This window comes from Palaemon carinicauda, chromosome 25 (genome assembly GCF_036898095.1).
Source record: "Palaemon carinicauda isolate YSFRI2023 chromosome 25, ASM3689809v2, whole genome shotgun sequence".
NCBI classification, from domain to species: domain Eukaryota; kingdom Metazoa; phylum Arthropoda; class Malacostraca; order Decapoda; family Palaemonidae; genus Palaemon; species Palaemon carinicauda.
The window spans coordinates 93,317,415-93,342,626 of NC_090749.1; the positions used below are offsets into that span (position 1 = coordinate 93,317,415).

Genomic DNA, 25,212 nt, shown 5'->3' on the forward strand with positions numbered 1-25,212 from the left:
GCGTGACCGCTCAGCCCCAAGAGCATAGCCACCTGAAGTTTCCATGCGCTCGGCCTTGCAACCGCTCAGCTCCTTGAGCATGGTTACAAGTGCGGTCGCTCAGCACCAAGAGCATAACCGCCTGAGGACCAAGAAACCCCATCCAGGAAATATTAAGGTATGAGAAGTTCCCCCTCTGCAGGGGGAAGATGTCACACCTGGGAAAGGAACCTCCCTCGGAAGGGGAGTTACCTACCCCTGGAGGCGAACCTCCTTAGCATTCTAAGATGCACTGAAGAGCTGACAGTTGTCACGGGAGAGCTTCTAAGAGAAGGGATAACGCCCATGACGATGTCCTAGAGAGACGGCAGCAACAGCAGACTCCCAAGGCACAAACAGGATAGCTCTGCTTCGTTGGCACAATTTAGTCAAACAAAGAAAACTACATAGTTAACAGGCAAAATAAAATTGAATAATTATTTAACAGAAATTCCCCCGGGAGGAACTTCGAAGAGTAACCCCGAGGGAATAGCAAAAATAAGAATTAAAAATTAAGTATGCGCCCTCCTCCCCCACTGACATTCACGGGAGAAGGGGGGAGGGCAGAGAACTGTAACAAAAACAGAATTATAACAGAATTATAATTATGTAATTCATCTAAAAATGTTCACAAGTAGTAAGAACCACTGACCCCCGAAGGGAAGTGTTCCACACAGAGAAGCTGAAAAGTTAAAAAACAATTAGATTTCATTAAAAATAATTGAGACAAATAAACGGAAAAGCAACCCAACCCACCACGGGAAAGAAGCTTCCGTAATAGTACGTAGTAATAGTAAGGGGTGAACGACCTAGAGTAGAGAGAGAGATCGTAGTCAATCTAAATTCCCACATTCCCTTCGCTGAGAAACCAAGTTCCCCGTAGGAAAGGAGGAACAGCGAAGATAAAAGATGAATGAAGAAAGTATTTTTTTCTTTAACTATTGGCAGTACTAGGTGGGTTTGATTTTAATGCCTTAGCATAGCTATATGATCTATTTAATAGTCTTTTGGCATGTCCCACACTTACATGTTCTAAATAAGATTTGCTGAGGGTAGCTTCCTCCAACTTATACAACTCACAGGTCCTATTAGTGGATTTATGCTTCGAGTTGCAATTTAAACACCTGGCCTCCAGTGCACATTCTCCATGGTAAAATTTGGGCCCGAATCTATGATCTGCTACTCTTGGAATTTGAGTCTTGGCAATAAATACAGGGACAAAGCTGAGAATTAACTCTCACCATCCCCTTAAAAGGGAGATGTCATAGAAAAGATTATGCAGTTCACTAACTCTCTTGGCCTAAGACAGCACAAGTAGGAACACCGTCCTCAGAGTAAGGTGCCGATCTGTTGCCTGGCGTAATGGTTCATAGGGAGCTCCCTTCAGGGACTGAGGGCAAAAATCCTCTCCGAGTGATGAGATGCTGGACAGTCTCCAGGCATGAAGCTGAAGCGAAGCTACAGCTTTGAGAAAGATATTCGCATGTGGTTGTTTGAGTAGCTTATGTCATGGAGGAAGTTCCCTCGGAAGCTCTGTCAAGAGCTGCAGAAGGTCCACGAAGCATACTGCATGATGCCATAGCAGAGCTATCAGTGTCATAAGTTCTTGCTTATTCTGACTTTGTTGAAGACTTTTCTCATCAGACAGAACGGGGGAAATGCATACACATAGATGTTGTCCCACCCTTGTTGGAATGCATCTTGCCAGAGAGCCTGGGAATCCTGGATTGGGGAGCAATAGAGTGGGAGCCTGAAATTTAGGGCTGCCGCAAACAGATCCTCAGTTGGGGAACCACACAAAGTCAGGACTGTTGGCTACTAAATGATTCAAAGATCACTTGGACCCACTAACTGAGTCGCTCTGCCCATATTGTCTGCAAGCACATTCCTCTTGCCTGGAATGAAGCGAGCAGACAGGGACACCGAGTTGTCTTTCGCCCATCTGAGTAGCTTCATGGCTAGATGGAACAGGGGCTGCGAAAAGGTACCACCTTGCTCATTTATGTAAACTACTACCGTGGTGTTGTCGCTTATCAAGACCACGGACTGCCCCGCCAGGAACTGGTGGAAATGTTGGAGGGCAAGAAAGGTTGCTCTCATCTTTTAGAGATTTATATGCTGGTACCTTTCTGATTTGAACCAAAGGCCATAGATGTTGTGGTGCAGCAAACGGGGCCCCCACCCCTCTTTTGATGCATTCGAAAAGAGCATCAGTTCCGGGGTAGGGACGAGAAGATCAACCCCTTTCAGGAGGTTCTCATCTGCCACCTACCATCTGAGGTCTGTCAATTCCTCTGACCCTAGTTGATCCAGGGTGTCCAGGGATTGATTGATTAAGTTTAAGTTTTCTGGCATCCCTACAGTTAAGGTCATTGATGCCAATATAATTTATTATACATAAGGAGTAAAAGAATATCCAATTAAAACCATAAAAGCAAAGATGTCATTATAAAACTTAAGCTTTTAGAAGACCCGCATCTGAAAAAAACTAAAAATGCTGCTAGCATAGTACGAGACATCGTGTCCAAGAATCTTGGCAAGGATGAACCTGCCATCCTCACCTCGCGCACCAGACATATATATAATTCTTAAGGTGCTATAAGTAGGGCATTTGGTCAACAAATGCCTCACTGTTCAGGGTACCAAACAGTCGTTGCAATATGGTTGGTGCTGGCCAGCTAGCAGAAACTTGTGTGTCAACCGAGTGTGACCAATGCGGAGACGACAGAGAGTAGTCTCCCACTTTCGGGGCATCATGTTATACCTCCAAGGAGATATAACATTTGCTATTCCTCTCATTTTATTTTCCACTGTATTATCACAATGTTGTTGCCAATTATTATAAATTAAGTTCTTAATGCTTGGAAAACAATCATTACAGAGAATGGGATACCTTGTTGGTAGTAGCAACTCAGCTGCAGCATTCTTTGCCACTAAATCTGCCTTCTCACTCCCATACACACCTACGTGTGCCAGAACCCAGCAAGAACAAACTGTTAAACCTCTAAGTCCTTTAATATAAAAATATTCTAAAATCTTTAGAACTAAAGGGTTACGAGAATTATTAACTTTCAAATCTTGAAGGACACTCCTTGCATCACTAAAAATGGTAATGTTTCCTTCTTCTTCCAATGCTATTTTCTCAATGGTGATTGGTAAGCCATACAGCTCGGCAGTAAAAAATAGAAGCTGTTAGAGGAAGTGCACCTCTACAATTAAAAGCATTACTATATACTCCAATACATACACCAGCATCAGATTTGGAGCCATCAGTATATATAAAAGTCGATCCCCTATGTTCTGTAACATGTTCCATAAAAAGAGACCTGGACTCTAATCTGTCATATTCTTTTTAATACCAATAAAATATTTACAGAAAGATATCTCTGGTAATTTCCATGGAGGGGTTCATGATATATTAATAGAGCACCTTACTTCTAGCTATATTGAGACTGTGTGCCAATTGTTTTACCTGAAAACAATAAGGTTGAAGAGGTTTTGGGTGCAACTCAAAGTATGCTGAGTGCCATACAAGGTTTGCAGTTTGATAGGCTAAAAAATTAGGAAGTTTTTGCAACCTAAACCCATACTGAACAATAGGAGACTTTCGGTAAAGGTCTATAGGTAATTCTCCAGCATCAACAAGGAGGCTTGGGACAGGCAAAGTTCTAAATGCTACTGTGGCCAATCTGATACCAGTATGATGTATAGAATATAAAATCTTTACTTGGTCTGGTTGGGTGAGGAGTATATTTCACACCCTAACTATTTTTTTTTTTTAAATAAGGCCTTGTATAATTTTAAAATATTTTTAGGATTCAGACCCTCAGGACATTGAACTTTTAATGCTTTTAAGTGAGGAACCCATGTAAACAGCTGTTTTGCTTGTCAAAAACTTAAACCCATTCGTATCAGCCCACTGAATAATTTTATCAATTGAGAGTTGTAGTTTTCTCTCAACCATCGACATTCTAGTTCCAGCATATGATATGGAGAGATCATCTACAAAGAGCGTTGAGTCAATGTCTTGGGAAATAACAGAGGATATCCCATTGATGGCTAATGCAAATAGGGTTACTCTTAGGACACTGCCTTGGGGAACTCCTTCTTCCTGACATTTTTAGAATTTCACCTACTTTAATTTGAAAAAAAATCTATGAGAAACAAATGCTTGAATGAAGACCTTTCAATCCCATATTGGGAATGGTTTTAATCATACCACATATCTCCATGCAGTATCATTATTATTAATATTATTATTATTACTTGCTAAGCTACAACCCTAGTTGGAAAAGCAGGATGCTACAAGCCCAGGGGCCCCAACAGGGAAAATATCCCAGTGAGGAAAGGAAACAAGGAAAAATTAAATATTTCAAGAACAGTAGCAACATTAAAATGAATATTTCCAATATAAATTATGAAAACTTTAATAAAACAGGAGGAAGAGAAATTAGGTAGAATAGTGTGACCGAGTGTACCTTTAAGCAAGAGAACTCTAACCCAAGACAGTGGAAGACCATGGCACACAGGCTATGACACTACTCAAAACTAGAGAACAATGGTTTGATTTTGGAGTGTCCTTCTCCTAGAAGAGCTGCTTACCATAGCTGAAGAGTCTCTTCTACCCTTACCAAGAGGAAAGTAACCACTGAACAATTAAAGTGAAGTAGTTAACCTCTTGGGTGAAGAAGAATTGTTTGGTAATCTGTGTTGTCAGGTGAATGAGGACAGGGGAGAATCTGTAAAGAATAGGCCAGACTATTCGGTGTATGTGTAGGCAAAGGGAAAGTAAACCATGATCAGAGCGAAGGATCCAATGTAGTACTGTCTGGCCAGTCAAAATACCTCATAACTCTCTAGCAGTAGTATCTCAATGGTTGGCTGGTGCCCTGGCCAACCTAATACCTATTATCATTGACCTTTTCAAGGTAAAAAAAAAAAACTGTTACATGGTGCTGTTTGGAAGCAAAGGCTTCACAAACAGAGGATCCAAGTCATACCAATGCATCAATCGTTGAGAGCATTTTCCTAAATCCACAATGGTGTTCTACTGTTGACTGAGGAAACAAAAAAAATCCAAGACTGGAGCCTAGCTTCTTTCATTGCACAATGGAACTGAGCTCTACATTTCTTGTCTATAATTAAATTCTCTTCAGTACGGCAAATGCGCAATCAAGATACAGATCTTCTTGTGGCTCTGTGCAGGGCAGCTAGTTCTAATGACCACCAAGGGACTGGTCACCTTTTAAATAAACCTGAATTGACTCCTCCTGTATGTAGTTCCATTCATTAAGTCTATGGCATCATCAACACTTTCAAACTGTTCTGCATTTCCTTCAATTTCATTTAGCTCCTGAAATCTATTCCAATCCGCCTTGTCAAGGTCCCATCATGGCGACCTCTGTAATGGTGGATCATTGTTTGCATTTATAATGATTGGAGCATGGTCACTAGTATGACAATCGTCTAACGTTCTCCATTCAAAATCAAGAAGGCAGATGGAGCTTGCAACTGAAAGGTCAATGCATAAGAGGGTACCTATCTGAACATGAAAGTGTGTGGACTCTCCTCTATTAAGGAGTTCCACATCTGCATTTTCCACAAGTGGTGATATAATATTGCCCCTCGTTTTGCAGTAGTTTGCGGACTGCGGCCAGACATACCTTCACTACACAAAGCAAATACGGTGGAATGCCCAGAGAGTTAAGAAGAACTGGGTACTGGGCACCACCCCTTGATTTTATACTGGCAAAAGGAACCCAGCTAGAACCTCAGAATTGCCTACATTATTCCAGAGTTATACCATCTCACTTATTATTGATACGTCGTACCGAGTGCTAAATAAACCCAGCAATATTCTTTCCGGGTAAGATTTTTCTTTATTTAGTTAATTGAACATTACAAACATTAGGAGAGGAAAAAAATGACATTAAAAGCAATAAAGAAAGACTGGGACATGAACAACCTCAGGGAGGAGATGTATTGAAAAAGATTAAGAAAAAAATCATTACTAAAATGAAAAATTAATTAGGATAACAAAAATATTTGAATGTAAAACTGCCATTTCAATATCAAAATTTATATTGTAAGGGAAAAAAACTAGTGTCCCTCTTTACTTCAAGTCCTACACTAACTAGTCTAAAAATATTAAAGATTTGAGAAAACAAGAAATGTTCACATGTTGAACAACCCCATAACAATAGTAAGTCCCCTGGAACCAGCTATTCAGTAAGGCGCCAAATTAAGATAAAAGATATGAAAATAATATAATCCTTTTTTTTCTAATACTATCCTATATTGCTTATGATGTAAACCTTTATATCCAATCATATCAAGACAGAGCCTTTACAGTCAGGGTACATAAGAAAGCTTCAGGTTAAGGAGAACCCTGCAACATTGCAGTTCACAATCTACACAATAAGTCAGCAGGGTTTGAACATAAATCTCCGACTACCTACTGATAAAGTATACCGTCACCAATACCTTATCAAAAGGGGTAACTTCAGGTCCTGTGGCTCTAATCTCCAAAAAGTTCTCCTTAATACTATAGGTTGACAGCCACTAGTCAAATGGGTTAATGTGATGACTATGTTTTCTTCATACACTTCATAACATTATGAGAATTAACCACTGCACTTAACTTATGAGCTGCCCATGTAACACACTACAGTATCTACAGTCTTTTTAGGATCGGCCATGATGTCCTGGTGGAAGGATCCTTTAGGTATCTTTCTAAGGGATATTTTGCTACAGTGATACTCCGAGAATTAACCATAGGTCTCCAAAATTCTAACTCCCAGCGCGAGTATCCTTAATATATCTTTAAGGATGTCCCATAATATCAGGGGACGTATTTTTTGATACGTCACATAGCAATCTTCACCCCGAATACATTTAACTCTTTGAGGGGGAAGAGTGGCGAACGAAGGGGAGCCGTTATCAAGGTACCAAGTGAATCCCCGCCCTGTACTACTATAGCCCTTCATTCCTTTGAACTGTTGCATTTAAGCTAATTGCGCTCCAACGTTTCTCTCGGTGTTGTTACTGTTTTCTGGAATATTATCATGCAATCTCCAGCATCTTCAGCCTCTGGAAATTTCTGTATTTAAACTTTCCTGTGTATAGGTTACCGCTCCCTTCTCGCAGTTAAATCAACATAATTTACTATGAGATTCAGGGCCTCTGTAACACGGTTTTTTCGCAATAACTTTTTTTCTATGAATTTCATAAATATAACGCTTATTCAGAATGCACATTATATCTACACATAAATTTTGACTATATTCTGCATTACGTAGGTTGAATAAATTTGGTACTTTATTAAGTAAAAGTGACGATTTTTGAAGACGGGCCAACTTACTCAGAGAAAAGGTTTCAAACGCACTCGTTACGTAACTTATGACGGCATTTCTTCTCTCTTTCTCGCTCGATGATTGGTTATACGTAACGAAGGCTATACCTCTGCCAACAATAACACAAAAGTGTAAATAAAAGCAAAGCAGTACACCTTTATGAACTCTGAAACCTCTCCACTGAGAATTGTCATAATGAACAAACGAACAAAATATGTTAATAAATACAAAAACACTTTATTAGTTTAACTCCCAAAATAAGTTTCCTAAAAAATTACAGTCTACTTTATAGGTCACAATCAGATTGACAAGGTGTAGGGAATAGTTCGTAATTTTCAAAAACGTAGTAGACAAGCTTGATTTGATAACTGATATATCCAATGTCAAGCAATTTTTATTTATTATCTATCTACCTACCTATTTACTGAAAAAAAAAACCGGTACCGTATTTTGGCTTTAAACCTTCACCAATAATTATCGTCAGAATGATGACTTCATGAGGCTCCACCCACGTTGGCCTCGTTATAATTCAGGATAACACTGAAGGCTATCATGGGCATTGCTGGATTATGAAATTTAAATTCTGGCTAAAAAATCTCATTTCTCGAGTAGTTTTAAGAAGTGCTAAATGATCCTCAAGGATCCCAGCAGTTGGCCTAAACGTTTAATTCATGTATACTACTGTACTGTTGCGGCACTACTGTTATGGTAGTATTACTACGCTAGCGCAGATACCCCACCCACATTTATGTATCGTTCCGCCATTCATAAAGTCTTTGTCATGTTTTTTTACTGTGCAATAAGCTATGGCCTCCTCAGAAATTAAGTTAAATATTAGATAATAGGTTATTTTATAAAGCTGACAAATTATGGCAACTGGGTATGTTATTGCCGATGTTGAAGCTAAAGATAAAGTATTGTATCATTCCTTCATTGCATTATCATCTTTACTACTATTTGTTTGGGTACATGTAGTAATTATTTTAAAGGATAAATGAATTATGTTCACTTTACTTCTATAATTTCCCATTAGATGTACAAATAAAACTCCTAAAACTATTCATGATTTATTTACAAAATGCTGTCATGCCCAAAACATAGCCAACACGGTCGTACGGCCTAAGAAGAAGAAAAAAATGATATCGGATGATCCATTGGTCTGATGGAGATTTTAGCACAAAAATCTTATTTTAACAAAAATAGTTATATGAAGACTGTTTACATAGCCTACACTCTCTCTCTTTCTCTCTCTCTTGGTGGCATAGTGAATAGTTAATGGAAATGTTCAAAAGCCTGACTGACATTACAAGTATTATAATCATGTTACGCTAAATACAAATCAGACCATAAACCTTGGATTTAAACTAGAAACTTATAATTACCTATTCAGGCTATAGTAAATACGGCCACGAGCTTTCTCTTGACTGTACAAAGTTACAAGTCGTAAGAAAAATGCAGTTTTGCAACCACGGGGGCAATTCCAAATCCTGTTAGCCATTCTTGACTATTATGGGTTTCAGAGCCTATGGAAGAAGGTGAATGGGTGTCTGGTGGATGGGCGGGGCAAAATTTTGTCAAAAGGTGTTTACATTGCTTACGTAATGAATGTTTTCAACTCTTGGCTCGTTATCACTGGCCATGGCGTCGGCTAGATCATTTTTACTCTATAAAAATTAAAACTATCGGGTTTAGGTTATTGATAATGCTGACAAAATTTGTGTGTGGTTGTAAAATATACATATGTCAACTTTCAGCTACATCCGATGCATTGATAAGGAGCAAAGTCCAAAAAACCGTGTTACAGAGGCCCTGAATCTCATAGTAGATGTGTTAAGTGGAGCACAGCCATCTCCAGAGGCGGCCATTTTGAGACCGCTGTCGCACGTCATAAATGCAATTATTTAGTTAGTAGTGCGACGTTCCCGGTATTTAGCTATAAAGAAATTTTCTAGCTAATTAGACAAAATTATACTAGTGAAAATTAAATATACAGTGATACCTCTACATACGATCTTAATTCGTTCCAGAAACTACTTCGTATGTTAAAACGATCGTATGTTGGAGCAAATATTCCCATAAGAATACATGGTAATTGATTTAATTCGTTCCTCAGCCTAAAAACCCATAATAAATCTTTAATATATGGCTACACATAATTACACAATACAGTACATTAATAAAATGCCTGTATAATAAATACATATTACAAACCAAAAAAAAGAATAATAATAATGAAATAATAAATAAAAAACGGGTTGTAATGTAACACTTTACCTTAGCGACAGGCCAGCACAGGTGCAGGGACTTCTATGCAGGAGGAGACGGAAGATCAGCGAGGAGGTAGGGACGGTGACTTCTTATTTTTAATTTTCATCACTTTCACTCGATTCGGTCTTCCTTTTCTTTGCTTCACTTTCTTTCTTTTCATCATGATCACTAGACCGTTTTAGTAGGGATTTTTTAAAGAAACTATCGAGTGAAAGTTGCTTTGTATGGCTTTTAAGGATTTTTCTAAAATGCGTTAAGCAAACATCATCAAACTGCTCAACAACACGGCAAACCTGAAGTTTCTGTGGGTGATGCTTGTCGATGAAATCAACGTGTTGATGATATGCCAACATCTGTTTTATTTCCGCCGTACCTAAGATTTCGCCTACCCCCTCGATCTCCTCCGACTCACTCAACTGTACTTGGAACTCATCATGCTACATGGCTTGCAGCTCCTTGAGTTCCTCAGTGGTGAGCTCTTCGTGATGCTCATCGACGAGTTCGGTGATGTCATCTTCATCCACCTCCAGACCCATGGACTTGCCAAGGGATACAATCTCTTCGACGTCTTCCTCGGCGGCAAGTACAGGTTCATTCTCGGGGCCAAAACCTTCGAAATCTCTGGGAGCAACAGCTTCAGGCCAAAGCTTCTTCCAAGCGGAATTCAGGGTCCGACGAGTTACTCCCTCCCAAGCCTGATCAATGATCTTTAAGCAGTGCATGATATTGAAGTGGCTCCTCCAAAATTCACGCAAAGTTAAGTTGGTGCTTTGCGTGACATTAAAGCACTGCTTAAATAAGTGCTTGGTGTACAGCTTCTTAAAATTAGAGATGACTTGCTGGTCCATGGGCTGGAGGATAGGGGTGGTATTCGGTGGAAGATACAACACCTTGATGAATTTGTATTCGTCGATGATATCATCTTCGAGTCAGAGTCACTGTAGATAGCGCTAGCCTTCTCACAAATGATCGTTTCCGTGATTGTATCGCCAACAATCTCCTTGTCTTTGATCCATATTAACAAAAGTCGTTCCATCTCTTCAAGGGTAGGGCTACGACGTTTAGAAATAATCGTGATCCCCTCCGAAGGTTTCACTGAATTAATGGGTGACTTCTGTTTTATGATCGTCGAGATTGTCGACATATTCCGGCCATATTGTTTAGACAGATCGCTAACACGTACACCTCGCTCATGCTTTTCTATGATTTCCTGCTTTAATTCTAATGAAAGCATAGACTTCCTCTTTTTCTCACCACTGCTACTACTTGCTGAACCAAAACTAAGCTTTTTAGGACCCATGATTACGGAACACAGAAAACAACACGTGAAAAGGCAAGATAAAAAACTGTTAAAACTGAGCGAATAGAGGACAACCACACAATGCGCACGCGATGAGAGGACTGATTAAGGCGACGCTCGATTGGCGTCCCTCTGATGTGCTGTGTCTAGCGGCGTCAACAACAAACTACGCTGCACGCTTTCAAGAAAATTCCACGGGTAAGCGTATTGTTTACGTCATATGTTGGAGCAACACTTCGTATGTTGAGACAGAAATTTGGTCGAATTTTACTTTGTATGTTGGAAAATTCGTATGTTGGGACAATTGTATGTAGAGGTTCCACTGTACATATATAATATTTCCTCTTCCAAAATACAACGTTTCTTTCGTATACGATAGGACCTCGGTGGCATCACAGAGCCGCAGTCCCCCCTAGAGTTAGGCTAGCCTAACCCGTTTGTTATACGTTAGTAATGTTAATCCCATTGTTTAACTTCTAGTAACGTTACTATTAATTCGGTCGGGGATATATATATCCAATAGAATTATTGTTATAATTTGATATGCTTCTCTTTTAGAGATAAGAGGATAAACCCTTCTTCCCCCATCCCAAGCGGCAACCCTATCTTCCGTCATCGCCAACGAGTAGTTAACTACGGCTTGACTTGGATAGTTTTTTACCGTCGATCTTCTTTGCCACTGAGTATCCCGGCTTTGAAATATGACACTAACTCAGGGTGTAGTGTCTTGCAGCCGACAATGTCATCGACAGGGGAATCGTGATTCCTCTGCCAGCCATGGCGTTGTCGGCAAAGGAAGCTATGCTTCCCTAGTTTACACCCGAAAGTAGGCGGCATTATTGCCGCCACCTTTCTCCTATGTAGACTATAGACATGTCTTATAACCGACAATGTCGCCGACAGGGGAATTCTTACTCCCTGCTGCCCACGACGGCGTCGACACAGGAAGCCATGCTTCCTTGATTTACAGCCGAAAGCAGACGGCATACTTGCCGTCGCCTTTCTCCCCTGTAAACTAAAAGACCCTTTATCCTCCCCCTTCTGTCCTTTACTGTCGGCCTACCCATCACAATTTTCCTTTGGCCGGTATTCTACAATTATCCCCGCATTCCGGGCTGACTGAGTTACCGGCCGGGTTCCTACAAGCGGGGGTTAGGTTACCGCCTCGACCAGCTCCCCTTATGTCCTCCCCTAACGGAAGGGAATGCTCCGGGGGGAAAGGATGAGCTGGCCCTGACGGCTGCCGGTGGGAAACCAATTATACTATTGAGAATTCTTCAGTCCTCTCTTGGACTGCCATCCACAAAACCTCGCAACCGGCAGTACAGCCGGCAGCAGAATTTGTGGCTGGATGGAAGCTAGAATCAAATGCATTCCTCCCCTTCCAATAGAACTCATTCTGGGAAGGAGGCTGTAGAAGGTGGTAGCCCCCCTACACTTCCAATTATTGTACTAGACTATAATAATACGGAATCCTCCCTTCCATTCTTTCTCTCTCCCTACCAGTTAGTGCTGCCAGGCACTAGCCTAACCCCAGTAGTATACTGGTAAAACTACATGACAATACAGTAGCCAGTACTTCTACAGTATAATAATACAGCAGTTAGAAAACTACAGTATACAATGATACAGTAGTACAAGTAATTCTAACATACTCTGTGTATCCTTTCACAGTCTATTGTTGGGACCGAATAAAATGTTGAGGTGAAGTATTCCTTCAACATCCTGATGAATCCTTGGATCATCGCGACTCTTATAAATCCCCGATTCAGTATTAATATTCTACAAGTGGAGGAGTTAGTGTAGATATTCACTGACTCCAGCTCCACGTACGGGAGTTATTCCACTCTGTATTTTCCCTCATAGGGAAATTAAAATACTAATATTGAGGGAGGTCACAGCAATTGCCTGGGGAGGAAACACAGATATGTGTCTTTCCTATTTCCTTTCTAGCTTACTATCCTAAGCTATTAAATATAATAGTAAGCAATACTATTTTTAAATATATGCATTTATATCGATAATATAAATAACCCTATACTCATTTCACCTTTTCTTTCCTTACAAGAGGAGCCAATGGTGAAGTGTGCAGTCGTGTTCTGCAACCACAAGAGTAAGGACTTTTAGGGGCATACGATGTGCAGGTCTCATGCCCCCTGCTGCATCGTATCTGGATCCCTGAGGTATTGGGACTCGAAGGGTTGCTCCATCTGTTCGGCCCTGATGACCAAAGGATTTGGAGAAGATATCCCTGACACTACAGAGTCAAGGGATACAGCAAGAGAAACTCTTCGGAGGTGGGTAAGAGGGTTCCAGAAGAACTCTCTGGGACCTTACCTACCTTATGAAGCTTTGAGGTGCCTTCTGTTACTTAAGTCCAGCACGGTTGTGCCAAAGTACAGGTCAAGCCTCCCTTCATCCAACTGACAGTGGATGCAGACATTAATAAGGTACTGGAAGGCATGGACATCCACCAGGAACGGATGTCGGAGGTGTCTACCGACACCGAAAAGGATCTTCTACAAGACGACCTTGAAGAAGATGTGGTTTCAACCACCTACGGAGGAAGATGGATCTGTGTCGGCGGTAACTGTGGACCCTCAGTTTCCCGTGACGGCATATCAACCTGTGCCGTCAACCTCTTCAGCCCCAACACCCCATCTGGATGTGCTGATTGGCAGGAGTGAAGCGCTCCTAGAGTCGATTCAGCAGATGATGGCAGTGTTCCAGAAGGAACAGCAGGATATTAAGCAAGATCTCAAAGAGACAAAGAAAGAGTTAAGAGAAGGGAAACACTCTGATGTTTCCAGAGGCTTTACTAAGCCTCTTAGAGTTTCTGAATTACCTCACTGCTCTGAAACCAACCCCTGGAGGTACACGGAGCACATGCCCATGATGAATGGGAAGCTCTATATCACCGAGAAGTTGGGGGCCAAACCCCTTGAAGATCTCCAATTCTGGCCTAGCCTTTCGGCATACCCAGATTCTTACGTGAGACTGCGGGATGAACCAGCATCCCGTAAGGAGACGGAACCGAAGGAAGACATCGTTTTTTAGCATGAAAAGGCACAGGCCATTCTGTCCAAGACCCTAAAGGGAGCGGGATATACCAACTCCAAAGTCTCAGCATTGAGCAAGACGCATCCTACCTTCATTGCTCCTTCCTCCAGAGCTTTCCCCTTCTCAGTGAAAGCTCTTGACTGTGTCATGAGAGCAGTCGATGAGGGCAAACCCTGCCCAGTGCTAGAAGAATGTAGACCATTAGCTCTAGCCATGCTTACCTGCGAGGAGAAGTGGAACGAAGTTCATCTAACCTTCTCATCTCTAAAGTGGATCCGGAGAAAGCAGGTCAGCAGTTCAATGAGAACCTTCCAAAACTGCCGGAACATCTCTTGAGAAGGGAACAGGAGACAAAAGAGAGACTAGCCACTTTTTTGTCTCTTCAGAACTGCATGGAAGTGTGTGCAGGCCCTACCAATGCCCCTGACATGTACATGGTCTTAGCCAAGTTTCACATGGGTACCCTTGTGAAGGACTTGTATGCCTTCGTCAGGTCCAGGAGTGCCTGTAGAGAGCATGTGTTTGCCACAGCAACGGTCAAACACGAACCCAGGAGGCTGATCACTTCATGTATGTGGGGCAAGGACCTCTTTCCACAAAATGTGGTTCAGAAGGTTAACGCCAAAGCTGCCACGGATAATAGGAACCTTCTCCAAAAGTGGGGCATGTCTTCCAAGAGGAAATCATCCTCAGACGCTGGTCCCCAACCTAAGAACAGGAAGACAAAGAAACCACGCAGACCTGCACAACTTCTGACCGTGACCATGGCCACAGTACCCCAAATGGTAGCTCAGCTGCAAACCATCTGGTACCCCAACAGCTAGTAGCTCAATCGCCTGCGTTTAATCCAGGCTTTGAGAGGCACACAACTAATTTTTGCCCCCACAAAGGTAGAGGCTTAAAAAGAGGTTCCTCAAGATACCCCTCAAGGGGTAGAGGAGGACGAGGTCACGGAAATAGATCATCAGGAACATCTCAGTAATGAGAGGCTTCAGGTAGGAGGGAGACTCTTCCACTTTCGGTATCATTGGACCTTCGATCCCTGGGCCCACAGCCTAATCAAGAATGGTCTCGGTTGGAAATGGAACAAAATTCCACCCCCTTTTCCTCAATTCTTCCAACACTCCACCCCCTTATTGGAAGAATATACCTCAGAACTTGAACAAAAAGGTAATAAGGAAAATGAAGTCCATCAAATTCCAGGGAAGGCTGTTTTGTGTTCCCAAGAAGGACTCGGATAAACTCAGAGTCAATCTAGACTTGTCTCCACTCAACAAGTTCATCGAGAACAACAAGGTCCGGATGCTTACCTTACAACACATAAGGACCCTTCTACCAAAAGGTGCGTACACAGTCTCAATAGACCTGGCAGATGCTTACTGGCACCTACCAGGATACAGGCTTAAGAAGACAAAGTATGTTTTCACAGCCATGCCCTTTGGGCTAAACATAGCCCCAAGGATATTAACGAAACTTGCGGATACAATCGTCCAACAACTACGCTTAGAAGGAATTCAGGTAGTGGCATACCTGGACGATTGGCTGGTGTGGGCAGCATCCAAGACAGGTTGTCTACAAGCAGCCACAAAGGTGATCCAGTTCCTGGAACACCTAGGCTTCAAGATAAACAGCGAGAAGTCTCGCCTTTCTCCAGCTCAGAAGTTTCAATGGTTAGGAATCCACTGGAACTTACAGTCACACCGTCTCTCCATTCCACCGAAGAAGAGGAGAGAGATAGCGGGATCTGTCAAGAGACTACTGAAACTCAAGAAGATTTCAAGACGCCAAAAGGAAAGAGTACTAGGTTCTCTCCAGTTCGCAGCAGTGACAGACCTAGTGCTAAAAGCACAGTTAAAGGATGTGTCAGGAGTCGTGAATATACCCATCATACGCTCGAAGAGATCAAAACAAAGGTGGACAGCGACCCGATTGCGCACGCTACTAAGGCCGTGGTCAACAGCCAAGAGCTTAACACAAACAATTCCCTTACAACCACCTCAACCATCAGTGGTAATACACATAGATGTCTCCCTGGAAGGATGGGGAGGGCATTCCCAACAAAGGAAAGTGCAGCGGAATTGGTCGCACCAGATCAAAACCTTTCACATCAACAGTTTGGAGGCCATGGCAGTCTTCCTAACGTTGAAAAAACTATCCCCTCGCAGGTCAGTCCACATCAGACTGGTCCGCATTGTGACGGCGGATGCTCTATCCAGGCAAAACCCGATAGAGACAGAATGGTCCCTAGAGGCAGACTCATTCTCCTTCATCTTGAAAAAAGTCCCAGAACTGCAGATCAACCTCTTCGCAACGAGCGACAACAAAAAACTACCTCGATATGTAGCCCCTTACGAGGACGCTCAAGCAGAAGCGACAGACGCCATGTCTCTCGACTGGAACTGATGGAATCAAATCTATCTGTTCCCTCCAACCAATCTCCTGCTGAAAGTCCTTAACAAGCCAAGATCCTTCAGAGGAACAGCAGCAGCAGTGGCCCCCAGATGGCCCAAAAGCAATTGGATCCCTCTAGTCCTAGAATTGAAACTGAAGCTGTTTCCTCTACCAAACCCAGTTCTATCCCAACTGGTTCAGAACTCGACTGTCTACGCTTCATCCTCGAGAACCAACAACCTACATCACGCTTCGAACATGAACAACGAGGATTACACCCTAAAGGATCTAACACAGAAAGTGATATTTCTGTTTGCTATAGCCTCAGGGGCTAGAGTTAGTGAAATAGTGGCCTTATCCACAAATGAAGGCCTTATTCAGTTCATAGAAGCGGGAGAACTGAACCTTTTCCCTGATCCTACCTTTCTCACCGAAAATGAGCTGCCCACCAAAAGGTGGGGTCCTTAGAGTTCTGCCCTCTGATGGAAGATGTCTCTCTATGTCCAGTAGAGTGTCTAAAGGTCTATCTTCGAAGAACTTCAGACTTCAAGGGAGGACAGCTCTTCATAGGCGAAACCTCAGGACCAAACTTATCCCTAAAACAGCTGAAGGCGAAACTCACCTACTTTATTTGCAGAGCGGATCCTGACAGTACATTTGCAGATCACGATCCAAGAAAAGATGCTTCTTCGTTGAACTTCTTTCAACACATGGACTTTGATAGGCTCCGCTCATATACGGGTTGGAAATCATCCAGAGTCTTCTATAAACATTATACGAAGCAAGTGCACAAGATAAAACACTTTGTGGTGGCGGCAGGTAGTGTCATAAAACCTGTCGTCTAGTGCTGCGATGAACAGTGGACTGTCTCGGGACTCAGTGTATCGGGTGAATAGGTGTTAGCACCCTCGAGTGTAATATCTTTTAGAAAAATCACTATGGTGATTTATGGACTGTTCTACATAGGTGCAGAATCTAAAAGATTCCAGAGCTTTTCCATTTTCCTTAAGATAGATACCTTATTAGTAGGATTTCCAAAGAACAACCAGGTTATCTCGAAAGAAGTTTCCCTCGTGTTCCTACGGAAATGCAAACTTTGAATCCTTTTAGTCGAAGTCGACAATTTCCCTGCAGGGGGCAGGAAGCCCCAAGTTAGTTCCAAACTTAGTGAATATGACAAATAACAGTAATGTCATATATATAAAGGTCTAGGAGACCATATAAGGAACTCATTCAAAGTAAAGGCACTTGTGCACACCCACAGATATAGTACTTTCAAGTTAATTCTTTGGTAAGCTTCCATCAAGACGAAATGGCCGAGCCCAAAAAACTGATTTTGAGTAAAGCAAAAAACCTTTTTTTTTGGTGATATGGCCATGCCGTCCTGATGGACCCACCCTTCTAAAAGAAAAAAAAAAAGAAAAAAAACTAATTAACGAAAAGACCCCACCCAAAACTACTTTATCTGCGGCTATTCCTGCTTAAATGCAACAGGGAATGAAGGGCCGTAGTAATGCAGGGAAGGGGTCCACCGGGTACCTTGAAAACGGCTCCCCTTTCGTACGCCACTCTTCCCCCTCAAAGAGTTAAATGTATTCGGGGTGAAGATTGCTATGTGTCATATAAAAAAATACATCCCCTGATATTATGCGATATCTTTAAAGATATATTAAGGATACTCGCACCAGAAATTAGAATTCTGGAGACCTATGGTTAATTCTCTGGGATTATCACTGTAGAAAAATATCCCTTAGAATGCTACCCAAAGGAGCCTTCCATCAGGACGACATGGCTATCCCACCCAAAAGTAGATGTTTTGCTTTGCTCAAAATCTGTTTTATAAACCAATACCTGATAAGAGGCAGAAAGCGTGATGGGAACTCAACTGTCAGTGATAAGACTGATCACACAATCGACTTTATATTATATGTAACCCACAACTACAGTCTAAAAGACGAGTCAGTCATCTGGTTACATCGGCAGATAAAACTAAGTTCCTCGACAGTGGGTTCTGCAATTGGCAGGATTCTTAGTATTTCGAAATCTGAAAGACTGAGCTCTAAAACCATTCTTAGTATTTCAAAATCTGAAAGACTGAGCTCTAAAACCTGATCTCTGCTGGGTGCAGGGTGCCATTACTCTGTAAAAAAAAAAGTAAGGGGGTCATGAAACAAGGCATAAAGAACTCAATATTTACATAGAATATAAAAACAATTAAACACATAAAAATAAATTACAGTATAATTTGTATTTTCCCCAGCTAAACATTTTATTACAGTGTTTGCTAAAACGTCACCCCATAAAGGAGCCTACCATTCAAATCTCCAAGTAAAAGAAAAGGTTGAGGGAGCTGTTGCATCACCTCTAATAAATTATCATACAAAATGTTATCATTAGGAGGCAAGTGAATAGAGCAAATTGTATATTTTTTCCCTATAATCATTTGAACAACCACTGCCGGCAGAGGTTTACAAGGTCAAATATATTTGGGGAACATCTCAACGAACGTATATAAGACTTCCGCCCTGGCACCCTGCTCATTGATCATATGGTGTCCTATAGCTAACATACTCTCGAGGACAAGGAGTATTAGCCTTAATATCTCCAATTACTCGGATGTCTCGTGGGAGCCTATTGTATGGTCATGGGGCCACATATTTAAAGGCTCTAGAGCCTACAGTAGGCATTTATCTAGGTTCTACTAGTTTGAAACCATCTGTAACTATTCTCGTGTCAGGACGATTTGTTGGCTGCATAATATGTAGCAATTCTCTTAGATATTTTGAATGACAAGTTCTGATAACTTGGTGGGTTATGGTGCATATTTCAAATCTAATTCTCATTTTAATAGGCAGCTAATGTAGATCAATTAGTATAACGGTGATCTTTTCTCTAGGTGGGAAACCTTTTTTCAGTCTTGCTCCTCAGTATATTATGTTTTATAATTTTTTAAGTTGCACTTTTGGTAGATTGTAGTAGATGGAGTTACAGTAGTCAATTCTAGCAATCACACAGTTTATCACAAGTTTCTTTACGGAACATTCACCCAGGTACTTTTTTATAAAAGCAATATTTCTTCGATGATAACCAGCAGCTTTTACTACATTTTTAATATGACAAATTCGAAGATAATTTGTATTTTTCCTAACCATACAAACCTTAGCTATTTACATTGGGTTTACCTTTTAGCGCAGCTGAAATGGCGAGCCATTAAAATTTAACGAGGGTGTATTACCCACGCGCTAGTTAGCGGATGGGTAGGGGAGTGGTAGCTAGCTACCCCTCCCCCCTCACACACCGGTGAAGCTCACTTTCACTTAGAGGTAGGACTTGTCTTGGGGGACAGGGCTGGCGGGCACATATGTGTAAATAGCTAAGGTTTGTATGGTAAGGAAAAATACAAATTATCTTCGAATTTGTCATTTGTTCCGTAACCGAAATACAAACCTCGCTATTTACATTGGGTGACCTACCCCTTAGGTAGGGTGGAAAGTCCCCAGCCATACTGGCTTTGGCTTTACCCGGGGACTCAGAATCCGAGTGAGTCGCACTCGAGAAAAGGAGTCCCTGCACCTCATAAGTTCCTTGCTCCGCAAGGAACTGTGTGGCCTACATAAGCTTGTGTGTGAAGGAAGAAGTGTGACCCGTCCTAGGCCGTTGACCTGGAGTTCCAGAAGAAACTCTGGGTTAGGACGTTCCCAATACCACCTCGTCAGGGTATGGGGGACGCGACAGTATTGACTCAATACTCGGAACACAAGGAAGAATGGTTTACCTGCAGAGGTTCGAGGTCAGCTATGCAGAGACCAGGATGCTGCTTCCCCGTAGAGGGGATGATGAAGAAAGAAGTAAGGGCCAGACATACTTCTTTCGTTCCTGCAGACTAAAACCTGATAACAATGCCCTGCACCTTCTGCTACCTGTCCAAAAAGGAGCCTGAGTTTAGACCAGCTATTGTGTAGCCACCACAGAGCTATAGAAAACGTATTGAAACTCCTGTGGGTCACGCCCTGCAGGAAGCGGGCTGCGAAGGTCATTAGACGCTTCCAGACTCCAGCTTGCAGCACCTGCGTCACAGAGTAGTATTACTCGAAGGCGAGGGACGTTGCGATGTATCCGACATCGTGCTGTAGGGCGACGTGACGGGGGAGAGTCTGGAGACAGGTCGAGATGAATGTCCTTGAGTCCGAGCTGAAGAGGTATACTAGTGACTCTCCCTTGTGTCCTTCTTGTGCTCCCAAACCGGCTGTAACTGAGGACAAACTGCAGCTGTTCCCAAAGCTAACCTCTCGATTCCTTTACTGGCAAGAAGGAGAAGGTTTTGGGACATCAGATACAGAATGGTGACTCGAAATCTTGAAGGAATTGGACCGAAGGGCCGGGACCCCAAGATTCTGAGTCTAGCCAACAACTCAGGAGCGAACCTGAATGTTGCCTTCCCCTATTCCTTAGAAAGGGCAGAGTCGTACGAGACCAAGAAGGTTGCTTACACACTGGCCACGGCCAAAGTGAGCAGGAGACCCAAGACGGAATACGATCAGAGGCCTGACTTAAAGGGTCTTGAGAAGATCTCTTAAGGGACTAGAAAGTCCGAGCCATGCTCCAAGTTGGTCTAACTCCGACTAGAGCAGGGACGTTCGCAGCTTTGCATGAGCGAGGAAAGGTCCAGCGGGAAGGAAAAAGTTATTCCTTTTAACCCTGAAGGTCAGGGAAAGGCTGAGCGATAGGCTTCATTGCCGAGAGCAGAAAGGAGTTTCCTCCCGCCGAAAGGCAATAAGATCGTTATTGCTGGAGAAGAGGCCTAAAGGGAAGAGGAATATCTCCCATGACACCAACCACCGAAGACTCTTCACTTCGCCTGGAAGACCCCTGCGGATGACTATCGCAGATGACGCGACCTCCGTCCCGCGACTGTAGCGGGTTGTCTCTTCTTGAGGAGGCGGCGTAGTGTCTCCAGGCATGAAGCCGAAGCGACGCCCCGCCTCGTGAAAGATGTTGCAGTGTGGTTGTTTGAGTAGCCTGTGCCGTGGGAGAAGCTCTCCCGGGAGTTCCGTCAGGGGAAGCAGAGGGTCCGGAAACCGTTCTGCGCATAGTCCCAGTGGAGCTCTCAGGGCCATTGAAAGGTTGACAGACAACCTGGTCTTGTTGAGACCCATTCTCAACAGACAACCAAGGAAGGAAGACGCAGGCGTCAATGTTGTCCCACCATCACCGGAATGCATCTTGCCAGAGTCTCGGGGTCTGAGACTAGGGGGAAGAACAGCAGAAGCTTGAGGTTCCAAGCTGTCGCGATCAGGTCTCCCAGACCAGGACATGCTGGATACTCAAGGCCAAAGACCCCCAGGTACACTCTCTCTACGAGGCTCTGCTCGGATAGTCCGAGAGAACATTCCTCTGCCTGGAATGAGAGAGCCGATGGTGGTATTGAGAGTATCTCAAATCATCTCGGTATCTCTACTGCAAGATACGAAGGTGTGAAAATGCGTCCCCTGCTGGTTAGAACACGCCAGAACCATGAAGTCGACGCGCACGGAGCGACTCGGCAGGAGCTGTAGGATCTGTAGAGGGGCCCCTAAGCCTGCCTGAATGATGGAGAGGTATCCTTCAGGTCCTGACCATATGCCTGGACCGGAACATCCTCCCCCCCCCCCCCCCTTTTCTTTGACGAGTCCGAGAACAGCATAAAAAATGTGGGGGAAGGACGAAAATATCCACTCCCATCAAGAGGTTCCATAGGTCAACACCCATTGCAGGTTTAAACGTTCCGCTGGTCCCATAGGGGCCAGAAAGTCCGGTTAATCGTTGCTTTGAAACCACCGGAACTTGGACCGCCCCACATGGAACTTATCCTGAGGCGACCGTTCGGAACTATAGACGGGTCAATGAGGAAAAGAGAACTAGGAAACGTTCCAAGGTAGGGCTGAAAGCTCTGCTTGACTGAGAACAGGTACTGCGACTCTCCTCAGCCTTGCCACAGTCAACTGAAGGGAAGGCTCGGAGGAGGTGGCAACAGAATCTGGCGTCCCCAGGTGGTCACCCATCCAAGTACCGACCAGAACCGACGTTGCTTAACCTCACTGGACAGACGAGAAGCGGGGTTTCCAATGTGGTAAGGCCGTTGACTCAATATCATGGCTAGATACTCCAGATGTTGAGGCAAAAGAAGAGAAGGCTCCTAGCAAAATACCATGAAACCCCACTCATGGTAAGCATCCTGAAGCTTGTCCCAGCGCTGAAGAAGGTCGAACCCGACCTACCGGAGTTAACCAGACCTCCAAAAGGCGAAGGAGGCGGAAGCCTGCACCTGAGCGGCCATGAGGAAAGCAGGGAGAAGTCTCTGGGGAAAAAAACCTGCGATGCCACGGCGGGATCGCCACACTGCATCTTAAGCAGGAATACCTGCCGTCTAGGCTGAATTCCACGAGCTTCCTGGAGGATGGATGGAATGGAAACTGAAAATACCCGTCCTTCCCATCCAGGGCCTAAGGAGTCCTGACGCCTCGATACCAGTCTGATCGATTCTGCTGTTACACGCTGGACGAAGTTTGTTCGACAAACTTGATCAGGTCTGAGAGGTCGACTACGGAACTCCCGTCTCAGATACTTTCTTACAAGAAAGGATCGACTGAAGAAGCCAGGGGTGAAGCCGTTGATAATCCTATGGAGGACCTTCTCCTAAGGCATGGATCATTCTGCCCAAACGGGCAAACTCTTGCCGACCCTATGGCATAGAGGTTCAGAGACACTGAATTCGCTGACAGAGACGGCAGGCGCGATATCCTTGGCTGATCACAGAGATCGTGCAGGAATGGGCATCGGGAAGCTGTCATCCGGATGAGTAACCTTAGGCATCCTCCCAGCGTGAAACCTGCAAGGGGGAGGTGCCAATCCTAGCGTTCGTGAACTCTACCGCTCCCTCTAGGACTATGCCCCCCCCCCCCCGGGAGAGCCTCCCGTGATATCTGTTCCTGACAAGAGGGAACTGCAATTGGACACCTTGTCTCAGTTGTCGTAGCCGGTCCGATAACTTAGGCCGACGGGGATGAAAGAAAGAGGCGCTGAAGCCCTGCAGGGTTTGGAAGAAAGCGCCTTGGAGGAGTGAAAACGGAAGTCGACTTCCTCCGCACAGCCGCTGTCTATGTCTCTGTCCTTGGGCACAAACAAACTCTTCTCAAGGATGGAAGGGTGTCTGAGGTTGTCGACATCCACGGATGAGACACCCGAAAGGAAGCCCTCGGTCATTGCGTCCAGATGGTCCAACATCGAGCTTGCCCGCAAGTTCGATACTTGACGACGAAACGCCAAGGTGCTTGAGCCCGAGAGGAGGAAAGTAACCATGACCTTCCTGTAGTTTCCTGAACCAAACCTCGGGTCATAACCGAGGAGGGAAAGGACCTAGTAAGCCCCTTTCATGAGATGGAGAAGAGGAAGGGGTAAACAGTCACCCCTTGGCCGCTGGAAAAATCTCGAACGGAAAGCCCCCCCCCCCCCAAAATCCTTCCAGGGAATGACGGGGAAGGGCTAACCCAGGCTCTGGAAAGAAGAATGTTGCACAGACCTCCCTGAAGATTCTTCTTATTCTTGCATGTGCCATGCTCTGCGTTTACGGGGTGTGGCCGTGTTCTGGAAATACGCTCCAGAAGACTCGCCAGGCTGGCCATGCTGCGAAAACCCCAATGGGAATCGCGGTCGCAATCGCCCTGGAACTCGCGCGATGGTAAATCAATGATTTGCGCGTGGGCGAACGTGGAAGCGCCCATGCGCAGTCACGCAGGAACGCAAACGAAGGGGAGCGAAGGAGCGCAGAAGGAGGGCGAGCGTGGTAGGAAGGGCGAGAGCTGGTGGTCGGCAAGCAATAACCCATAGGCGAGCTATGGATACTGCAAGAATTAAGCCGACGTCCACGCAACGGAACCCCGTCGGTCCGCGCGACGGAACCCCGTCGGTCCGCGCGACGGAACCCCGTCGGTCCGCGCGACGGAACCCCGTCGGTCCGCGCGACGGAACCCCGTCGGTCCGCGCGACGGAACCCCGTCGGTCCGCGCGACGGAACCCCGTCCGTCCGTCCGCGCGACGGAACACCGTCCGTCCGCGCGACGGAACACCGTCCGTCCGCGCGACGGACCACCGTCCGTCCGCGCGACGGACCACCGTCCGTCCGCGCGATGGAATACCGTTGGTTCGCGTGCGGGCGAACATTGGAGAGCATGTGCGCGGTCGCGCATGAGCGTAGGCGTGCAGGCACGTGGTCGTGTGGCTGCGCAGGCACGTGGGCGCGCGGGTGAGCACAGGCGGTCGGGAGACCGATGACGCGTAGGCGGGTGGTGGCGCGTTGACGAGCGATGGCGCGTTCTGGAGAGCGATAGCCCGTAGGAGAGTGAAGGCGCGTTCTGGAGAGCGATGGCGCGTCGGCAAGCGACGGCGCGTTGGCGAGCGGTGGTGCGTTAACAAAACGCTAGCGCGCAGGTGAAGAATCGCCCGGGCGCGTAGGCGATTGCCAACGCTAGTGAGACTAGTAATGGTTAGCGCGCATCGCGCTAACAGAAGTTCCTTGACCCAGACCTGAACCGAAGTTGTAGATCGCGAGGGCGAACGTGGGCGCAAAGGGCGCGTAACAGGAACCAACAGGAACAGCAGAGATGATCATCATGAGAGCGCTGACGAACAGGAGAGCGCTGACAAACAGGAGAGGGCTGGCGAACAGGAGAGCGCTAGCGATCAGGAAAGCGCTGATGAGCAGGAGAGCGCCTGTGCGCTAACACTGAGCAGGAGCAGGAGAGCAGAAGGGCGCGCAGGGGAACCCTGACACGCAAGAGAAGAACC

The 25,212-nt window shown here is 44.7% G+C and overlaps 1 pseudogene; it reads right to left on the reverse strand.

Moving 5' to 3' along the window:
* LOC137618706 (zinc finger protein 83 pseudogene) overlaps nucleotides 1–25,212 on the reverse strand; it is a 170,562-nt pseudogene that overhangs the window by 24,790 nt on the left and 120,560 nt on the right.